Raw genomic sequence first — 7354 nt, 5'->3', positions numbered from 1 at the left:
TACGTTTAGTTGGGTGTAATATAATCAATTTATAATTTAATCAAATTTATAATGTAATATATAATGTAATCTTGATTATATTACTGTAAAATACGACACCCAAATAATAATTAAATAATAAAGTTATTTGACAGATAATCTTATAGGATTTTTCAGGAATTTTTAGAAATTTTCTGAGATTTAAACGGAGTTCGTATGACACGTGTTGAGGGGATGAACCGGTGGGGCTAATTGGAAGCCTGTTTGGAATACCATTTAAGTGGGAGTTGATTGAGGAATTAACTTAGGGTTTAATAAATTAAATCCTATGTATATAAATTATAAACCTTGCCCTAACTCTTCCCCTCACCGCAGCACACATCTCTACCCGAAACCCCACTTCTCCTCTTCTCTTCATCGCCGCCGAACCCTTTCCATCTGATTCCCTTCCTCTTCTCCTCCGCCCCTCTTGCTGTGATCGCCTCTTCATCGTGTCTTCGTCGCCGACCAAAGGAGCAGCTGCCGGCACCTCTGGATACCGAAGCAGCTATCCATTTCGGACGTTGGTTCATCACGCCATTGATTCAGCGCCGACCATGGGAGATTTGGTGATGCCGAGGCCGTGCACTCGCTCAAATTCCTTTCTCCTCTATTCTTCTTACTGTCATCGTTCAATCCGTTCACCACCGGTGCTTCTCGTCGCTTGCCCTAGTCGGATTTCCTCCGCAAGTTGCCATTTCCGACCACGAGCCTGCATCATCCCATCGATCCGTGCCCTAACTTACATCACCGACGCTGTGCTCTGGTTGTGCTTGCCACAGTGCTGATCATCGATCATCGATGTCGACATTCCAGGCGGGCTGGTCGTCACTAGTGAGGCTCTTCCACCACCATGGGTCGTCCTCTGCCCTAATGGTGAGTGGATGCTCTTGAGTGGATTTTCTTACTCGTTGTGCTCCAATATACTCGTGGCAGCTTACCTATGTACTGGCAGTGAGCTTGACCTTGCCTTGCTGCCCCAATTGGTCCTCTAGTGGTTATGGAGCAGCTCCATCAGATCATTGGTGAGGTATAAGCATCCGATCGTTGCTCTTTTGTTGATTTAGTTTTCTTTCAAGATTATCCTCTTTGAGTCTCATGTTAGATTGTTCTGTTTAAGGGTACTTGGATTGAAAATCCACTTGCAGGTGAAATGTGAAGGTTTTAGAGCTGGATTGAGGGCTTTGATTCATGGTAAGTTACTATAGTGTTTTGGTTGATCTCTTGTTGGTATTAGGTTGATATGGATTGGATCAAATTCTATTTGAGCTGTTAAGATGTGATAACATGATGAATGAGTAATTAGCTATCTTAGATTGGATTTTCAGATGTGATTTAGGTGGATAAATCGTGCATGTTTGAACCATGATGCTAGTAGTTGATGAAATTAAACTAGATTGGATAATTAGCGTAGGCAAAGGAAGTGGTTTTAAGAATTGATTGGTGGATAAAAGAGGAACTTATCATTTAGTTAGATTTGGATTATTAGGTGAAATTAAACAGTTATCTAATTGAATTAGAATTGGGTTTTAGGTTTAGCTAGTTGTTGTATATGTAATTAGCTAAATATATTATGTGATCGCAGGACTTGGATTCGAGATGTGCGTCTCGACGTGGGATTAATTTGGCATGATCGACAGATATAGGCGGGTACTTCTTGCTTTATCTCTTTAGTATTTTGATCCTAGTGCATGAGCTTTATGTTCAGATAGTTGCTGTATCTATCTTGACTCCACTCTTATTTTTCCTACGTTTGATACTTCCACTCAATCTTTGAGCTATTCGTTTATGTATTTATACAGTCTCTCGTTGCTATCGATGATATTTAGCAGATACTATATTACTAGGTATCAGATACCAGATACCAGATGGCAGACATTAGTTATTAGGTATTGGATATATGGACACCTGATACCATGTTTACATGCTTTGGTAGCTGCTTATTTATATACCTTACTGAGCATGCTGGCTTCATGTAGCATACCTGTTTCTGTTTATATATATATGATGACTGTTGCATTGTTCGCATCATGTCATTGCATGCATTGTCGGCGACACTGGCTCCCTTGTGGTTGAGACGGTCGTTGGCCTGGGCCGCATGCTCGACCACTCATGGGTAGTGGTAGCTGGAGCGTGCCGCATGTCCTGTCATGCCCCCCACTCGCACACTCATGGGTAGTGTCAACTGGAGTCGCGGGCAGCAGGGACCCTCGTCGCAGACGTAGCTATTCAGCTACTATGCAACTATCCATCCGGTCACTCGAGAGTAGTGGCGCCCTTTGGGTGGTACAGTCTGTCATTTGTCCGGCCTCTCGGCCATACAGGGGTCGTGGTGCAGAGAGGTGGGCGGGGTGACCATCTGTGCATACGCTGTTATTATTATATCTGCTTATGCTGTTGTTTATTTATACTGTTGTTGCTTATACTACTGTTGCTTACTTATGTTGATATGCACACATAGGTTGAGATATATTCCTGTGGTATGTGTTTAGACACTAGCTTACTTACTATTGACATGTATATACCTCACATGATACCATGTAGTTATGAGCAATACTGTAGCAGGACTTTGCTTCACCTACCTTCTATTACTAGCCTAGGATATGGTTTCAGGTATGAACACTTATTATGATATCACTGTAGTATCTGCTATTTTCATACGAGACTGTATACGTTTGCATCTCTAGTTCTTTACTATACTCATGCACTATCTGTCTATTACCCGCTGAGTCTTTATACTCACCACCCCGTATAGTGGTAATTTCACCATGTAGCAGGTAAAGGATTTATGGAGTCGCCTGGAGATCCTGTTCGCCAGTTCCACGTCATATTCGAGGACGATATTATGGTTTTGGTATACCGTACGTTAGTTGTGCTTTGTTTTTGTTTCTTGTTCTTGTGTTTGTGTATCTTGTATTTAGTTTGATGTTATTGTGTCAAGCCGAGCCGGCTCGCAGTTAGTTGCTTTGTGTTTTGTGATCGTTGTTTGTGTTTTCCGTTGTGTTGTTTTTTTAGTACAGTCATGTGGGCTTATTAATATGTTTATATAACTGCGTGGTTGTGTTTATTTCTGTTCCAGCCGAGTGGACTGATTATATAACTCCGTGGTTATGTAAATATATTCCAACCGTATGTGGCTGATGTATTTTGTATATATGTATGCCTCAGATTGTCACCGGTACAGGGGAGATGCTGTCGAAATTTTTCGTTAATGACTCCTCTGGGGGCGTGACAATTTATTGGTATCAGAGCCAAGTTTACGAGGCCTATTTTCGTTTGGTTTTTCATGATTTGATTTCTCGATGTGACTTTTCGAGTTTTGGGACCAGGCAGTGACAGGATTCTCCATGCTATAGGAGGTATGTTTGCATATTGTTATCTTACATTTCTATTAGTGCATGCATAGTTGTTATGATAGTTATGTTATACATTAGTATGCTTTTGTTAGTACCTGTCCAGCTGTTTGTAGCATACATCAAATGTGTTGGGTCAATCACTGATCACGGTTGACCCTACTAGAGATTAAGGAATACAGTCTCATAGGACTTCTTTTACCATACCACTAGTGTTATTAATTTCTGTTATCACTAGTTTAGTGTGGTTAGTATCTGCTAAATATCATATTGCTTCGGTTCGTGGAGAACCAATTTACTCGTATTGCCTTGGTTCGTAGAGAACCGATTTACTCTTATTGACTTGGGTAGTAGAGGATTGATTCATCCTAGTTGGTTCGGTTTGTAGAGGACTAGTTTACTCTTGTTGCGGTTAGTAGAGGACCGATCTACCTTCGTTGACTTGATCAGTAGAACATTGATCTGTTCTTGTTGGTGCAGATGGTAGAGTACTGAGTTAATTTTGTTAGTTTGGTAGTAAGAGACTGACTCACTCTATTTTATAGAGATTCTGATCCTCGGGTTATGTGTGCTGGTTAGATAACCTAAAAGTTACATTTGAGTTCATGACTTGTACCGACGGAGAATTGACTGAGTTAGTTGCATACCATTGCTGGCTTGACTAGTCTGTAGAGGATCGATGTACTCTATTCTATGGAGACTTTAACCATAGACTGTATGTACCTGGTAGGATGACCTTGAGGGTACATTTGGATAGATGACCCCCACTGACGTGGAAAAGTGTGGAGCTAGGTGCTTAACACTTACGAGATACTTTATATCTGTGGGAGGTTAGGTGTGATCCTGAGTCACTTCTTATCCGGGAGGAGTTTTTGTAGGAAAACACCTCGATATGGATTTGTGATACATTCGGGTGACACTCGATGTATAGGGACTTAGAGCGTTTCTATTGGTTGAATGACATGAAAAAGACATCGCAGACTTTGTAGTTTGATGCCTAGTATGTCAGCAAGTGGAGGCTGAACATCGGAGGTTAGTAAGATTATTTCCGTAGATTCGGATACTGGAATGAAGTTGAGCGCATGTTATAATGGACATTATTGTGGGATTACCAAGACACAAAGAGGATACGAAGAGTTGGGAAATCAGTGATTGGTTGATGAATTTGCTCTCTAGCTATTGATTTGTAAGATGGATTCTTTAGATCGAGTAGTAGGATTATATGATAGAGAGATTACTGAACCTCAGGGTATATCTCTAAGTATTATATCATATCGAGATTCGTGAGTTACCTCACGTACCCGGTAGAGTTTGAAGCATCGTGAGTATAGAACTTTGTTGTAGTAGTGATTTTTACTCTCAGACTGATGGATAGTTTGAGCACCCTACACTTATGTTAGAGGATCCGTTGATATGAATATAGGTTTCGAAGATAGTGGTGGTGACCAGTTATGTGTGGTAGATTTTACCCACAGTCGTTTAGACAGCAATGTGGGAGTAGCGGAAGTAGGGTGAGTTCATAACCCGCAGAGTCATCCTTTACGATTGGAGATTTGTTCATTATACTTGGAGTGAGTGGTATATAAGTATGATGCTTGGATGTTATCCTCGGATGAGGATCCCTGAGTGGAGCAGTAAATTTTGAGATCAAATTTTTATTAGTGGGGGAGAATGTAAAATATGACACCCAAATAATAATTAAATAATAAGATTATTTGACAGATAATCTTATAGGATTTTTCAGGAATTTTTAGAAATTTTCTAGGATTTAAACGAAGTTCGTATGACACGTGTTGAGGGGATGAACCGGTGGGGCTAATTGGAAGCCTGTTTGGAACACCATTTAAGTGGGAGTTGATTGAAGAATTAACTTAGGGTTTAATAAATTAAATCCTATGTATATAAATTATAAACCTTGCCCTAACTCTTCCTCACCGCGAAGACACAATTCCCTAAATCCATACCTCCCCAATTCTTCCTCTTCTCCTCCCGATCTTCATTCATCGTCACCCGCTCGATCGTTGATTGCCCAACACCAACCAGCGCTTGATCACCCAACACGAGATTTTGAGAGAGCCTCCAGTCTCCAAATCACCCTTTCCCTATTCTCTCCTAGCCGCTCGATTCGCGTTCACCACTGGTGCTTCTCGTCGCTTGCCCTAGTCGGATTTCCTCCGCAAGTTGCCATTTCCGACCACGAGCCTGCATCATCCCATCGATCCGTGCCCTAACTTACATCACCGATGCTGTGCTCTGGTTGTGCTTGCCACAGTGCTGATCATCGATCATCGATGTCGACATTCCAGGCGGGCTGGTCGTCACTAGTGAGGCTCTTCCACCACCGTGGGTCGTCGTCTGCCCTAATGGTGAGTGGATGCTCTTGAGTGGATTTTCTTACTCATTGTGCTCCAATATACTCGTGGCAGCTTACCTATGTACTGGCAGTGAGCTTGACCTTGCCTTGCTGCCCCAATTGGTCCTCTAGTGGTTATGGAGCAGCTCCATCAGATCATTGGTGAGGTATAAGCATCCGATCGTTGCTCCTTTGTTGATTTAGTTTTCTTTCAAGATTATCCTCTTTGAGTCTCATGTTAGATTGTTCTGTTTAAGGGTACTTGGATTGAAAATCCACTTGCAGGTGAAATGTGAAGGTTTTAGAGCTGGATTGAGGGCTTTGATTCATGGTAAGTTACTATAGTGTTTTGGTTGATCTCTTGTTGGTATTAGGTTGATATGGATTGGATCAAATTCTATTTGAGCTGTTAAGATGTGATAACATGATGAATGAGTAATTAGCTATCTTAGATTGGATTTTCAAATGTGATTTAGGTGGATAAATCGTGCATGTTTGAACCATGATGCTAGTAGTTGATGAAATTAAACTAGATTGGATAATTGGCGTAGGCAAAGGAAGTGGTTTTAAGAATTGATTGGTGGATAAAAGAGGAACTTATCATTTAGTTAGATTTGGATTATTAGGTGAAATTAAACAGTTATCTAATTGAATTAGAATTGGGTTTTAGGTTTAGCTAGTTGTTGTATATGTAATTAGCTAAATATATTATGTGATCGCAGGACTTGGATTCGAGATGTGCGTCTCGACGTGGGATTAATTTGGCATGATCGACAGATATAGGCGGGTACTTCTTGCTTTATCTCTTTAGTATTTTGATCCTAGTGCATGAGCTTTATGTTCAGATAGTTGTTGTATCTATCTTGACTCCACTCTTATTTTTCCTACGTTTGATACTTCCACTCAATCTTTGAGCTATTCGTTTCTGTATTTATACAGTCTCTCGTTGCTATCGATGATATTTAGCAGATACTATATTACTAGGTATCAGATACCAGATACCAGATGGCAGACATTAGTTATTAGGTATTGGATATATGGACACCTGATACCATGTTTACATGCTTTGGTTGCTGTTTATTTATATACCTTACTGAGCATGCTGGCTTCATGTAGCATACATGTTTCTGTTTATATATATATGATGACTGTTGCATTGTTCGCATCATGTCATTGCATGCATTGCCGGCGACACTGGCTCCCTTGTGGTTGAGACGGTCGTTGGCCTGGGCCGCATGCTCGACCACTCATGGGTAGTGGTAGCTGGAGTGTGCCGCATGTCCTGTCGTGCCCCCCCACTCGTACACTCATGGGTAGTGTCATCTGGAGTCGCAGGCAGCAGGGACCGTCGTCGCAGACGTAGCTATTCAGCTACTATACAACTGTCAATCCGGTCACTCGAGACAAAAGGCTTGTACCCCGTCCGAGTATGTGACCGAGCGGCCTCCTCGCCCGGTCCGAGGTGCATGTATACCCGAGCGCCCTGGAGGCCGAGCGACCAACCCGTCCGACCCAATTAGAGACAAAAGGCTTAGTAGAGGACAAAAGGGGCAGCTAGTGATATCATTCTCGAGACACCCGCCGCCGACAAACAACATAGTCGGCGACCGTGCCGTACCAAGGATCGTAC

At 41.9% G+C, this 7354-nt stretch overlaps 2 long non-coding RNA genes across 2 annotated transcripts; both read left to right on the top strand.

The window, feature by feature from the left end:
• The first annotated feature begins 209 nt into the window (after window positions 1-209).
• LOC122010142 lies at window positions 210-1669 on the top strand. Its single transcript, XR_006119795.1, has 4 exons — window positions 210-894; window positions 974-1048; window positions 1139-1212; window positions 1604-1669. It is a non-coding gene; the product is annotated as an uncharacterized LOC122010142 (long non-coding RNA).
• A 3845-nt stretch (window positions 1670-5514) lies between these two features.
• LOC122010143 lies at window positions 5515-6512 on the top strand. The gene is made up of 4 exons (XR_006119796.1): window positions 5515-5737; window positions 5817-5891; window positions 5982-6055; window positions 6447-6512. It is a non-coding gene; the product is annotated as an uncharacterized LOC122010143 (long non-coding RNA).
• Window positions 6513-7354: the final 842 nt, after the last annotated feature.

Source organism: Zingiber officinale, chromosome 8A, assembly GCF_018446385.1.
Source record: "Zingiber officinale cultivar Zhangliang chromosome 8A, Zo_v1.1, whole genome shotgun sequence".
NCBI classification, from domain to species: Eukaryota; Viridiplantae; Streptophyta; class Magnoliopsida; order Zingiberales; family Zingiberaceae; genus Zingiber; species Zingiber officinale.
Note: the sequence above shows the minus strand (reverse complement) of the source record. Positions and strands in the feature narration are given on the sequence as shown.